Source organism: Salvia miltiorrhiza, chromosome 8 (genome assembly GCF_028751815.1).
Source record: "Salvia miltiorrhiza cultivar Shanhuang (shh) chromosome 8, IMPLAD_Smil_shh, whole genome shotgun sequence".
Lineage (NCBI taxonomy): Eukaryota > Viridiplantae > Streptophyta > Magnoliopsida > Lamiales > Lamiaceae > Salvia > Salvia miltiorrhiza.
In genome coordinates, this window is record NC_080394.1 from 33,912,560 (window position 1) to 33,927,811 (window position 15,252).

The 15,252-nt window shown below is 40.6% G+C and overlaps 1 non-coding gene across 1 annotated transcript; it reads right to left on the reverse strand.

Moving 5' to 3' along the window:
* Positions 1–408: 408 nt before the first annotated feature.
* Positions 409–514, reverse strand: LOC131002058 (small nucleolar RNA R71). The gene has a single exon (XR_009094139.1). It is a non-coding gene; the product is annotated as a small nucleolar RNA R71 (small nucleolar RNA).
* Between the last annotated feature and the right edge of the window lie 14,738 nt (positions 515–15,252).

A 15,252-nucleotide genomic window follows, 5' to 3' on the forward strand; every position in this document is an offset into this window, starting at 1 on the left:
GCACCAAGCAGAATTTAAACAAGGAAAAGAAGGAGATGGCCAAGAACACGGAATATATGGGAAACTTCACCAGGCCGGTAATTGGAGATACCAACACGTCGGCAATCGTGCTTCCCGCTGTTGTGAGAAACTACAATCTCAAACCTAATGATTTGAATCTGCTGCCGGTGTTCCACGGGATGCCAAGCGAGGATGCGCTGCAATTCATCCGGGATTTTTGCACACAAGTGCAAACAATCCCTCTACTTACTCTTACGGAGGATCAACTCAAGCTCAAGTGCTTCCCCTACGCACTTAAAGACCGGGTGAGGACGTGGATGCTATCTCTGCCGCCCAACTCTATCACTACGTGGGGAGATGCTTGTGAAAAATTCATGCTGAAATACTACCCAAGTCACAAGACACAGGAGCTGAGAACGAAAATAATGGAGTTCACCCAAGGAGCGGACGAACCTTTGCATGAAGCTTGGGAAAGATATGAAGAACTCATCCGCCAATGCCCTCAACATCAGTTCACTAATGTCATGTTGGTGCAGTTCTTCTACGATGGGTTAGTACAAACTGCCCAATTTATGGTGGATAGCACGGCAGGAGGAAACATAGCTCGGAAGACAGCTGCAGACCTGAAAGAAATTTTCAAGACCTTGGCCGAAAGCTCCCAACAGAAGTCCGTCCGTGGAAGAAGAGTTGAAGCCAGTGCTGTGACAAATCAGTTCGAGATGCAGTAACAATTGGCTTCGATCATGCGAGAAGTTCAACAGCTCAAGATGGAAAAGATGGAAAATTCTCCAGTTCAGAGCTCAGCGCCGCCGATGATAACTCAACCGAATCTAGCTCTGCCAATGTCAACTCCGCAGAACCCAGCCATACATTATGTTGAGCCGTGTGGTATCTGTGGAGATTTCAGCCATGGAGCTAATGAGTGCCATAGAATGTGAGAGTTTACCCCGGAAGGACAAGCTGAGGTCTATGCAGCACAAGGATTCCAAACCTACAATCAAGTGCAGAACAGACCATATGGCCAGAGCATGAATCAAGGTCCAAAAAATATCGTTGGAGGATGGAGGAGTCAGCCGAATGGAGGATGGGGAAATCAAAATTTTGGGGGGAATCAATTCCGTCGACCACCCCAGATGGGCTATCAACAACAACAGTATTTCCCACCACCGCAGGGGCCTTCTCAACCATACAGACCACAATACCAACAACAGCAATCCATTCCGCAACAGAATGCGCCGTCGATTCCACCACAAAAATCCACGCTCGAAGAAACACTGCAAGCCTTTATGGAGATGAGCAAACAAAGTATAGAGTCTCAAGCTTCTACGATCAAAAGGCTCGAGACTACGGTTGGACAACTTTCCGGTGCCTTGAATCAAATCCAACAACAACAACAACCCGGGAAGTTTCATGGTCAACCTGCTCAGACGCATCAAGCTCTTGCTGTAACTGTTCTTCGCAGTGGTAAGATGGTGGATAACAAAGTGGAGGTTCCTAATTTGACCAGTGCAGAGCAGCCGAACTCTACCTTGACCAGCACAGAGCAGCCAAGCTCTACCGTGACCAGAGCAGAGCTGCCGAGTTCTGTCCAGCCTAGACCAGAGTTGCCGAGCTTAGCGCTGACCAGCCCGACTGATGGAGAGACGGCAGACAAGCAAAAGGAAGGAGAGAATGAGAAGGAGGTCAAGCTCCACAAAGCTACTGCACCATATCGACCACCGATTCCTTTTCCGAACAGATTGAGAAACGAGAAGCAGGACCGTCAGTTTGAAGAATTCTACAACATGTTGGCCAAGGTAAATGTGAATTTGCCTTTTCTTGATGTGATCCGAAATGTGCCTGCATATGTGAAATTCTTCAAGGAATTGGCATCCAACAAAAGAAGGTTCGGTGACAATGAGAAGGTGTTGGTCTCCGAAGTTGCAAACGCAATCATGCAGCAATCTTTGCCACCCAAGCAACGCGATCCAGGTAGTTTTGTGATTAATATTGCTTTGGGAAATGGTAAGGAAGCCACGGGTATGTTGGATCTGGGGGCTGGGATTAACTTGATGCCTTACTCTATTTATCAACAATTAGAGTTAGGTAATTTAAAATCTACTCGCATGTGCCTCCAACTTGCTGATAGGTCCGTCAGGTATCCCCGTGGTATAGTAGAAGATATCCTAGTTAGAGTCGGGGGTCTGATAGTGCCCGTTGATTTTGTCGTACTGGAGATTGGGGATGTGCACGAGAATGGTAGAGATCATACTTTGCTATTAGGAAGGCCCTTTATGGCGACCACTAACACGTTGATTGATGTAAAAAATGGAACTATTAAAATGTCAGTGTTGGGGGAGTCGGTGTCTTTCTCGGTGCATGAAAATCGGGCTATGCCTTCGGACAACCTTATGAATGAATGCTCATATATAGATGCTATTAATGGCTTGGTTGAGAAGGTATTTTTACAGGAGCAGGAATGCGAGGAAGTTTGCGCTGGATCAGCAGACATGGAAGAACTAGCGCGAGAAGCTGAAGAGTTCGGCGTTGCTCTGACGCGAGAGCTTCGCTGCTCTGACTTCAGCCCTGGCAGCGCTGACCTGCCCAGCAATCTTGCACTGCCCAAACCTGCATTGCCCAGCTTAGAGGAGGAACAGGTGGGGGCAAAGAAACCAGCACTCGAATTGAAGGAACTCCAAACCAATCTCAAGTACGTCTTTTTAGAAGACGGAAATGAGAAGCCAGTCATCATCTCGTCTACTCTGACTCTAGAGCAAGAAGAGGCGCTGCTCGAGGTGTTGAAGAGAAACAAAGCAGCGCTGGGATGGAGCATAGGTGATATACGTGGCATTAGTCCAGCCACATGCATGCACAGGATCAACCTAGAAGAAGGAGCTACACCCAAGCGAGATGCCCAGCGACGCTTGAACCCTATGCTGATGGAGGTTGTGCGCGAGGAAATCCTTAAGCTTCTTGCCGAAGGGATTATCTATTCAGTTGCCGATAGTGAGTGGGTGAGCCCGGTGCATGTCGTGCCAAAGAAAGGAGAAATGACGGTTGTGCGCAATGACAAGATGGAGTTGGTACCGACGCGCCCTACCACGGGATGGCGGATGTGCGTCGACTACAGGAAACTCAATGCCGTCACCAAAAAGGATCACTTTCCTCTTCCTTTTGTTGATCAAATGTTAGACCGTTTAGCAGGACATGATTTTTATTGTTTTCTAGATGGTTTGTCAGGATACTACCAAATCGCAATCGCACCGGAAGATCAAGTCAAGACTGCATTCACCACGCCTTTTGGGACATTTGCATGGAAGAGGATGCCGTTCGGATTGTGCAATGCGCCCGGGACGTTTCAACGATGCATGATGTCCATATTCTCTGATATGATTGGTAAATGCGTGGAGGTTTTTATGGATGATTTTTCGGTTTTTGGGCAGTCTTTTCATGATTGTTTGACTAAGATTGATGTTGTGTTGAAAAGGTGTATTGAAAGTGGCCTAACTTTGAGTTGGGAAAAGAGTCATTTCATGGTTACTCGTGGGATTGTCTTGGGTCATGTGGTGTCTAAGCATGGACTAGAGGTCGACAGAGCTAAGGTGGAGGTAATCCAAAAGTTGCCACCCCCTATTGATGTCAAAGGGATTAGGAGTTTCTTAGGTCACGCCGGTTTTTATCGACGTTTTATTAAAGATTTCTCTAAAATTAGCCAACCTCTATGCAAACTACTAGCTCAGGACGTTCCTTTGTTTGATGCTTCGCATGAGGATTAGGTTTTTAGATGGAAGAATATAATTTTGGAGATTTCGGGGCTAAAGAGGGTGTTTTTAGCATAACTCTGTAGCCAGACCAGAGAAGTCAGCCGAAGACCCGCGTCAGAGAAACCAATCTCCAGAGCAGCGAAATCACCAGCCAGAGGAGCAGAGAAATCAGAGGAATCGAATCGCCAGAGGAATCACCAGTCAGAGAAGTCGCTAGCCAGAGGAATCGAGAAGCCAGAGCAGAGGAATCACCTATTCCTCTGCCGAGAAGCGTCAGCATCAGAGAAGTAAAGTCCAGCGCTCAATAGTCAGAGAAGCCAGAGAAATCGCCGTTACTCTGGCGATAGCAGAGAATTCACCGTTCCTCTGTCGAACCATTTCTCTGGCGAGGTCAGGGAAATCATCCATTCCTCTAGCGAGAGCTGCGAAGTTGGCGAGAGTAGGAGTGTTTTCCAGAAGCGTGCATCCAGCTGGAAGTTGCCTTATTTTGCACGATTCTATTGCCTTTAGAATTCTTCTTTGCATGGCAACTTCCGTGGTGATCCTTAAGAATTTGAAGTCTATAAATAGGGCCATACTTTTCATTGTAATGATCAATCTTTTACCCTAGTTTTAGACGCCACCTTGCGATTTGTTGGCATCAAAAGCTTAGGAATTTCATTGCTTTCTTAGTTCAAGGTTTTTAGTATTCTAAGTTAGATTTTAATTTCGTTTTTAGTTTAGTTCTTGGATTGTGATCGAGTGACACGATTATACGTTCAAGACAGTCACGGTATTTAGTATTTAAATTCAATTTACTTTCGTTTAATCATGTTTACATTTTTCGTTTATGCTTTCTTTTCAATTATGCAATTTAAATTATGCACTTTAGTTTCACGCCTAGATTAGAAGTCTCTAAATTTACAAGTCTTTAATTTCTTAAGTTAGGTTTAATTCGAGTTGTTTAAATTATTGCCTAGGTTAAGTTTAAGTTCAATTTACGTTTAAGTTTAAGTTAGGTTTTTAAATCAAAACCTTTACTGCTTTCTTTTATTGCTTTTTCTTACGATACTACTAAAAGCCCTTAAAGACCTTCCTTGAGAGATGACACTGGGTCAACTTACCATCGCTAGGATGTCCTTGTTCTATTGCAAGTCAACTTAGAGGTGTTTCTAGTTGAGTCAAATTTTTGGCGCATGAGGTGATTCCTCTGGCGATTCGATTCCTCTGATTTCTCTGCTCCTCTGGCGATTGATTCCACTGCTCTGGCTGGTGATTTCGCTGCTCTGGAGATTGGTTTCTCTGACGCGGGTCTTCGGCTGACTTCTCTGGTCTGGCTACAGAGTTATGCTAAAAACACCCTCTTTAGCCCCGAAATCTCCAAAATTATATTCTTCCATCTAAAAACCTAATCCTCATGCGAAGCATCAAACAAGCCATAAAACGCACCAATTTCCAGAAGATTCTCTTAAAATAAAGCTTATATAAACCCCAAAATTTAGCACAATTAAGCATAAATCAACCCCCCCACACTTAGCCTTTTGCTTGTCCTCAAGCAAAATCCATATGAATCATAGGAAGAGATTGATTTCAACAATGCTAATTTCCAATCCAAACATTCACAAGTCAATTCCAGATTTTACAATCAACACACATTTTCTCGATCATGCAAGTAATTCAAAGTTTAAGAAGCAACAAAAGAGTAATGCAAGTAATTCGATCAGACCCAATTCTCCGCTAGAAGTGAATTCCCTAATGTGATCGCCTTTATAATCAATATCACCATTTTTTACGCTTTGTGTGCTTAAGATTTTTGACAGTTGAGCCATAATTCATGAAATAAAAACCATTTGGATGTAATCCAAAGTCTTTTCACGTGGTTTCCCATGCTCATAGTTGAACTAGAGGAGCAGAGACTCAGGGCTATCACATTTTTCAGAACAGGCCAGATGTTTCAGAGCTGGCAATTTTGAAGTTGGCAATTCGTCCAACATTTTTCACATTTCACAGATACGATACGATCGTAGGCAATCACAATGACAACACTCCTTCTAGCATCTATCGGACAAATCACGTTTTACTAACTTACAATCATGTTGCAACAAAACTCATAATTCATTGCACAAACAAGAAACATATATCAAGAGTAAAACAAGAATAACCACCATTTATTCACAAACCCGAAATTCGCATCGAAAACCATCTACTCTTCCACAAATTCATAAAAATTAGCAAGATTCGAGACCAAAAACTAAGCATAGAAAGACTAATCTCGCCCAATTGAAAATATAAGCACAACAAAACACCTTCGATTGCCTACTTTCATGCTTTCGGTTCTAAGTGTTTCATACACAACAATGATAAGAAGAGGTTGAACACTTTCGATAGCAAGGCTGATCCAGGAGTCTTCCTTGGATACTCTGGAACAGAACGTTCAAGCAAAGCCTATCGAGTGTTCAATACTCAAACTCTTTGTATTGAAGAAACACCTCATGTGATCTTTGATGAGTCTACAGATGGTTTCAGGGAACAAGATGCTGAAAAGTATGTTCAGATCGCTGAAGGTTCCAAAGCTGAAATCCACAACATCGAGCCCTCTACTGTCTTGGTGTGGGGACCTGGCAAAGATAAAAATACTGAAATGCTTCAGTATCAGAAGATCAACCAAAGGTCTGAAGTTTAGACTGGAGCCAATGCAGATGGCATCAGTCAAGGGGGAACTCCAGTTGCTGAAGATCGAGTTGAACGTGGTAAAGCAGATCCAGCTCAACTCTCCCATGCTCCAGAAGGTGCTCAACACCTCAGAACCATTCTGACCAAAGAAGCACCACCATCTCCAGAAGAAATCAAGAAGTATCGAAGATGGTTTGAACTCCACTCAAAGGAGAAAATCATTGGAGAACCATCAGATGGCGTCAAGACTCGGAGATCAATGTGCAACCTCGTCTTCGACATCAACCAGAACTGCATCAACGAAGATAAGATTTTCAGCTGTTTCTTATCATCTACATAGCCCAAGGATATTGAAGAAGCTCTGAAGTCTACTCATTGGGTCATCGTAATGCTAGAAGAACTAAATGAATTCAATCGGAATTCAGTTTGGGAGCTTGTGGATCGACCAGACGATGCAAAGGTGATTGGCTTGAAATGGATTTTCAAGAACAAGGAAGACGAAGAAGGAAAAGTTGTGAGAAACAAAGTAAGGCTTGTAGCTAAAGGATACAGTTAAGAAGAAGGAATCGACTACGACGAGACGTTCGCTCCAGTTGCCAGATTGGAAGCAGTCAGACTCTTCTTAGCCTTCGCAGCTCACAAAGGTTTCAAAGTACACCAAATGGATGTCAAGTGTGCATTTCTCAATGGAGTGCTCACAGATGAAGTCTATGTAGAACAACCTCTAGGGTTTGAGGTTGCTGGACCAGAAAAGGTGTACAAGCTGAAGAAAGCGCTCTATGGATTGAAGCAAGCACCCAGAGCATGGTATGATACTCTCTCGGAGTATCTTGTTGAACAAGGTTTCAAGAAAGGATCTGTGGACAGAACTCTGTTCACTCTCAAAGAAGGAGAAGATCTCTTGCTTGTTCAGATTTATGTCGATGACATAATTTTCGGATCCAAATCCGAACACATGTGCAAGAAGTTTGCTGACATCATGACCAACAAGTTTCAAATGTCCATGATGGGAGAAATGAATTTCTTTCTCGGATTGCAAGTCAAGTAGACCAACGAAGGAATACTGATCAGTCAGTCCAAGTATGCTAAGGAACTGATAGCCAAGTTCAGTATTCAGCACATGAAGTCAGTCAAGATCCCAAAGAACACAAACTGGAAAGTTGATCCAGGTTCAGAAGGAAAATCTGTCTCTTCGACGAAGTACAGAGAAATTATTGGATCTTTGCTGTATTTGACTGCGAGCAGACCAGACATCGCATTTGCAGTCGGGGTATGTGCAAGATATCAATCAGATCCAAAGGAAGCTCATTTGGATGCAGCAAAGCGGATTCTAAGATATCTTAAAGGCACACCCAATTTAGGATTGTGGTATCCAGCAGACGACGACATCAAGCTCACCGGATATTCAGACTCTGACTTCGGTGGATGCAAGCTTGATCGCAAATCAACCTCCGGAACATGTCAATTCCTAGGCAACAAGCTCATCTCATGGTTTTCAAAGAAGCAGACTTCAGTCGCCACCTCTACAACTGAAGCTGAATATGTTGCTGCCGGAAGCTGCTGCTCACAAATCCTGTGGTTAGTCCATCAATTAAAGGACTATGGGATCGACGAAAAGGAAGTTCCTATCTATTGCGACAGCTCTAGTGCTATTGCAATCTCCCAGAATCCAGTTCATCACACCAGAGTTAAACATATTGCTATTCGACATCACTTTATCCGTGATCATGTCGAAAAGAAGAATATCTCTGTGGAATGGATTCTCACTGCTATTCAGAGAGCGGACCTGCTGACCAAGGCTCTTCCAGAAGAGAGGTTCATTGATCTATGTGGAAAGATCGGCCTCATCAACCCTGAAGAGTGATGCTGTGTTTGAAGACTTTCTCAAACAGTCATGCTGACTGGTGGTCACCAACTGCTGATTCTACGACGTGGAAAGCAATGAAGTCTGAACGCTCATCTGAAGAAGAAGACATCCTGATGAATCAACCAGGATCAAGTGGTATCAACTGACTACAATGTCCAGTTGATCAGTAAGTATTTTAAAAGCTTACTTTTAAAATCAGTTATTTCAGTTTAGAGTTTTATGTTTTTAGTTCAAAAACTTTTCTCTAACTAATCAGTTTTTTTCAAAAAATTTAACTGATTGTTGGAAAATGGAATATCCGAGAAGGACAAAAGTCTTTAAAAAGGAAAATCTGTTTTGATGGAACTTGTCCTGATCTTTTACCAAAAATCTTTCCAACCTTTTGCCTCTGTGATAAAATTTCTTGAGAACCTCATTGACATGACAGAATGCAATGATGCCTCTCAAACTTTTTGAAGACGCAGTCCCTCGCAGTGACGGCGGACGCGAATTTTTTCTTCAAATGCATTTTAGGCACAGTTTTCGAAAAACCTTTTCATCTTCTTACATGGTTCACATCTTGTCTATTTAAACCATGTTGTCTTCACGATTTTTCTGCATCAACTAACAACTCTCCACAGCCTTCACTGTGAGAAAAACTTTCAATATTTCCAAAGTTGCAGAGAAAAAAAAATTTGTTCCGACGAAAGGAGAAATCTATGACTGCAAAGTCATGGAGTGGAAGAATAACGCTCACATACCTGGTCTTCACCGGACCCTTCCACCGGATCTCAACGTCTCTTCGACGTCAAAGTTTGCTCTACCCTCACTTGTATCCAGCGAAGCGAGTGTCTTCCATTCTCATGCCTGGCGCCAAGAAGCTTCACAGCTTCTGGAGGAGATCTTTCTTATCGCATATATTGCACTCCCCCTGGCTTGCAACAAACAACGAGACCTCTCTCGTTGTTGGCCGGCATCTTCAGCCGCACCTGGTCTATTCTTCAAAGACCCAGTGTCGGCGAATCGACGGTGTTAGTCTTCTCAGCTGCCACCGCTTCGATTCTTCCTTCTCACGTCCATCTTTCTCTCCTTCTTTCTTTCCAATTCATCAACCTGATCTTCTCCTCGTAAGGCAGCCCTCGTCTCCTTCCAAGGCAGCCTTCTTCTATCTTTCGTATTCTACGTTTTCTTGTCCTCTTCCACTTCTCCGTCTCTCTCATCTCCTCACCTCATCACTGGCGTTCTCCTCTTCTGCATTTCTGGACTCACCCTGTTCTCAAATCTTCTCACGAGATTCTGAGACTAGGAGTTGGGTACCGTCTGATCATAGCTTCCATCATCAACTCTTTTTTTGATGTTGCCAAAAAGGGGAAAAAGTCAGAGATGGAGTCAGTGAGCAACCTTACCTTTACGTTAACGTTGCTCTTGTCCTCTATTTCTTGACTGTAGATGGGACAACAAAGGATCACCAGAAGTTGTAAGGACGACGTTCCAGTAAAGACCTCAAATCAACGGAACACAAGTGAGAGTGGAACAAACTTAGGAACACGAAGATAGAAGATGAAGATCAAGAAGTTCAAGGCGCAGCCAAGCAGACTGCTGGAGTCTATGGGTTTCCCATGTTGTTTTTGTTTTTCTTTTTACTCCAATGTAAGTCTTGCTATGTACCTAGACTAATGGCTTATCAGTCTTTCATTAATGAAAAGAACTTCTTTTTGATCTCAACCTGAAGACAATGACTATTTGTCCAGGCTCTGATTATGGTTTTTCTATCTTCTCCTTGTTCTGTTTTTAGAACTGTTTTCGTTCTTAACTCTTAGTACAAGTTTTTAGGTTCTATTGTTAAGGGGGAACTGTTTTCACCCCATGTTTAGAACTTGTACTGTGAGTTCAGTCTTTTTGCTGTCTAGAACTGCTGTGTGGTTTTGGCATCATCAAAAAGGGGGAAATTGTTGGGAACCTTGTGGAATATCCTAACCCTTGTTTTGATGATACCAAAATTCATAGGACTTAATTGTAATAGACTAGAATCGTTTTTGAAGTCAAGTGTTAGAGTTCGTTTCTAGTTTAGTTTGCGGTGTCGAAGACTGAAGACTGAAGAACGAAGGACTGAAGACTGAAGACTGCAGATACCAACTGAAGTATCAGTTGAAGAATCAGTTGAAGACTGATTACTTAATGCTCGCAATGGACTGATACTAAAGTCAAGTATCAGTTGAACATTCATCCTAGGACTGATCTTCCAACGTTCAGAGGAAGCCACGTACGCACAAGTACAGCCGCAATAAATGCAGAGATCTCAGGATATCTTTATCTCTGCAGAGGTCATTCCTATCTAGTGGTTACTTTTCAGAGACGTCACATCTCATGTCCATCAAAGAGAGCCGTTTCCACTCAGACAAGGAACCTCGAAGATTGAAGCCTTAGCCCAAATTCGAATTGCTCTCCAACGGAAGAAATCTTGAGGACGATTTACGCCAACGGATCTATTCAAGAGTTCTCCTACAAATAGCGCTCGAGGATCACTTCAACCTTCACCGATTAAACGACATAAGCTGAAGCTCTACCGAAATTGCTACTCAGCCTTAAGCTTAAACTCCCCAAAGCTTGAATCGAAGAAGAGAATTCCAAAGCCAAAATCAGTCACTGCTGATTACACACATTCTCTTAGACCCTAGGCATATATCTGTTTACCCAGAAGCCAAAGGTCAAACTTGCTTCAAAGAACTTGTTCTTTGTAAGTATAGCTGGCACTCGTTCAAACCTCCCCCCCATAAGAGTGTTTTGAGTGATTCGGAGGTCAGAAGGATTTTCTGACTCTGAGAGTCTTAGCACGGGTTGTGTTAAGCAAGGGAAATCCGACGCGAGTGAAGCGTGGGTACTGGAGAAGGGTTTTCTTCAGTGTACGGTTGTGTGCACCCGGCAAGCACACGGTTCGGTTTGCAGTGCACCTGTTAAGCACTTGCGGAGTGGATTGTTGGTCTGATCAACCAACCGTGGATGTAGGAAAGGGTTTTTCCGAACCACGTAAAAGTCTCTGTGTTGTTTACAGCTTTCAGTTTTACATTCTTACTTGTGTTATTTCAATTGATAAAACTGAACACTGACTAACTGCAAAGAGAAACCATAACCAACAACTTGCTCCACCGAGGCTATTTCGAAACTAAGTTTAATTTCCGCTGCGTATGATATCAGTCTGACTGATCTATCTTCTGATAGTCAGGAAGAGTGTTATCATCTCTGTTTTAGCAAACTCGACTGAAGCCCTTACTTGCATCAGTTAAGTTCCAGCAACTTAACTGATAACTCTTTACTGAAGAGCTTTCAGTATCAGTCGTCAACCCTGTTTGGTCAAAACTGATTTCAGTAAAACAGGCGTCTTTGTTTGCATGCAAAGTTTCGTTTTGATCTCTGACTGAGATCCCTCTGATTGAGGATTGATTGAAAAATAGCCCATAGGTGTATTTCCCCCCCCCCATACACCTATTCGAGACCTTCAGGACCTAACAGTGAGTTTTGCGGTTCTTGGACTTGGCTCGACAGCTCTTGGAGGCAGTTACTTGGATATGACTCTCTTAGCGACGGCGTCCTTCTGGTTGAGAGGATCATTTCGTTCCTCACGGGTAGGCACGGCATGTGTGAGTGTGACTTTCTCAGCGACGGCAACATACCGGCTGAGAAGGATTTGGCTTGCATGGGCTTCGTTTGCAGGGATCTTCTCTTTTTTGGTTCTAGTTCTTATTACATTAGGGTGGTGGGTGAGAAGGTTGACGCCTGGGTTTTGTTTTACTTTTCTGCTCTTTGGTTTTACTGTTTTTGCTTGTTTTTGCTCTGTACTGGAGAGCCGGGACTGTTTAGGAGCAATGGTTCGGCCGGAGTTTCTGAAATAGTCCTAACTCAGCTCTCCATGCTTTTCTTCTTTTTTAGATGAGTACTCTTTTTCCTCTTCTTGAGGTTTTAACGATGCTCGGCCCTTAGTCTGCTTTTCTGTGCTTTCAAGGGTTTAGGTTCTTTTTTTCTTTTTCCCCTTTTATAAAATTTTATTTTAATAATAACAATATGTATACTTCAAAAAAAATGGGGGGTTTAACTTTATAGACAAAGACATAAAAGAAAAGGCATGTCCTTACACTTGCTTACGTATACATAAGATATATATGTATAAACTTATGTAAACTAAAGGAACAATGCAGTGAAAAGAGATCTGACAACTTTATTAAAAACATTTGGATAGTACTACTGATATGATGCGTATAGCATAGAAAAAGAAGTGGCAGCGTCTTCCTCGACGAAAATGAAAAAAATGAAGGAAGGAAGGAAAAACATACAGAGAAAAGCATAAATAAAAGAATAGGAGGTTTACCTCACTCAGAGAGCTCGATGATTAAATTAAGTGTGTGGTAAAGGACTACCAAGGCTGCTTTTTATACAAGAGGTTGAAGGTTTATTTTTGGCAAGAAAAATCTTTCCATAATATTAATATTATTAAGAAGGAAAGGTGAATTAGGGTTTCCAATCATTTGGTGCTGAAAATTCTAGAGAAAAAATTACTTTGGGCTCGAGCAATGGGCTCCATGAAAGAATTGGGTTGAAATAAAAATATAATTGTTTGGGCTTAAATATGTAGTAACTTTTAACATAATAATAATAATAATAATAATAATAATAATAATAATAATAATAATAATAATAATAATAATAATAATAATAATAATAATAATAATAATAATAATAATAATAATAATAATAATAATAAATGCTTGAAATATCTAGGCGCGACTTATAAGACTTAAAATTTAATTATTGAAAAGAATTAAAGAAGAGAATTTTTTGTAGTTAAAAATAAAATTGGGGCACTACAGAGACCCTCCGGACCTAACAGCGCGCGTCCAAAACAACAAAATTCGGCCAACCACGTGGCTGCACGTCTGGGCCGCGTGCGTTTTTTAGCTTTGCGCAGTGATTTTATTTCGGCTCGTTCTCTCTCGTCCGAGATTTGATTTTCGATTCGTTTGCTGCCACAAATTTATATTGAGATGAACTTCAACTTCCATTTAGATAATTTTTCCAAATTAAGCTTCAATGTTCCTGAAAATTCACTCAAACAACAATACAAGTTCTCGGTTACACTCAAATTAACTAAGCACACATTTTCCTATAAATTGACATCATATTGATCTTAAACACATAGAAATATATGTTTTCATCATTTTTATCATAGTGGTTTAACTCCATTAAGGCAAGTTAATTTGATAAATCTACACAAACTATTTCTAGTGTCATTTAATTTTCGAAATTGTTATTTACTTTGTTAGTAACACTTTTGTCGACACATAACTGTAACTTGTTTTTATAAGTTTGTGTTTATACGTTCAGTACTTTTAATAAGTACACATGTTTGTAGTAAATTTAGGTACTAAATTTATTTCAATGGGCAGATTGGGCGTTGTTTGCAGCCATTAGAGATCTTAGATGGATATAGCGTGAGAGCAAATAAAATCAAAATCCCTTGAAATATCAAAATGTTGAAGATGTATCTTTAAATCTTTGATATTAAATCACATGTAATTTCAACTAAAAAGAATTCAAGATATACTCTTCTAAAGATAGACAATAGTTATAAAAATCGGTTTATCATAGATATATTTTTCAACCAAAATATTATTTCAAGATATTGCAAGAAAGAATGAGTCTCAAAGGACTAATCACAATATTTTTCAAATATATTTACAAACATTATGCAAGTAGATATTAAGAAGCCTCATCATCTTCAACTCTTGCCTTGGTTAATGCAAACATGCTTGGAGTAGGCTGGCCTAGCCATGTATATTAACAAATAGAATAAACCCAAATCAAGATTCATCTCCACATGATCAAACTATTGCAAAATTAGATTTATTTAATAATAACTTACCTCCCACCAATCATAACTACAAATATTTTTGCAATTGCCAGCTATATCTTCATTTGTGCAATTATGCATAAACCAAATTATTTCTATTATCGCATTTGAAAAGCATATCAACAAAACAAACTAAAATAAATAGCTCACAATACCGTACTTTATCCAAATTTACTGTTATGTAATATGGCACACACCTTGAGGACTATAGAGTAAGCCAGCAACACCTTCGGTTTGCCTACAAACACCAACTACGTTTGAATTGGGCTATAGTCTGCAACCATAAATATGTCATTTGATATGCAAAGATATGAAAAATAAGAACATGCTAGAAATGATATTTCCTTTGCTTGTTCAACAATATTTCCAGCCTGACAAATTTTCTTAGCTTTTCTCAAAGAGCTTAGCTAATGTGATTGTGTGAAGGGTTACGATTCAGACACAAAATTGTTGTAATGCGAGAAATTTGTCAATCGATGTAAGAAAATACATACTAAAATCAATCAAAAATACAAACTAAGATAATGATTTCACAAATTTGGTCTAAGAATTGACAAAAAAATATTGTCGAATATGAGAAATTTAGTGTCAAAAATTGAAAGAAAAAAAAAACCCCTAAATCCATGATGTGTAGAAATACTTTTATTTACACTACATATGACACCTTAGTCTGCCATATATAGAATGGAAATTTTGATAAATAATTAAAAATATGTGAAGTTATGGGATTATATCAGTTACATCAAATTGTTTGGCCAAACTACATGAATATAAAAACTATTAGATTCAACAAACTAAGAGATGATTGTGTGTCTTATTTGGGAAATATTACCAGTTCACTTGGAAGATATAATTTACGACAATATCTTTATCAATGGTCTTCCACTTCAATCCCCAGTGTTCCACTCTTGTAAAGATATGAAAATCGTTATATGTAAAGATTTTAACTGACCATAAAACAAGTAGTTCCAAATTATCATGGGCAAACATCGCACCACACATTTCACATTGAAAGCTGAATTCTGAATGCTTTAGCATACATGAGAAATTGCAATCGTTTCAACCCAAATTCACAAGAAAATATAAGAAGCCACAATTATAAATCAAAT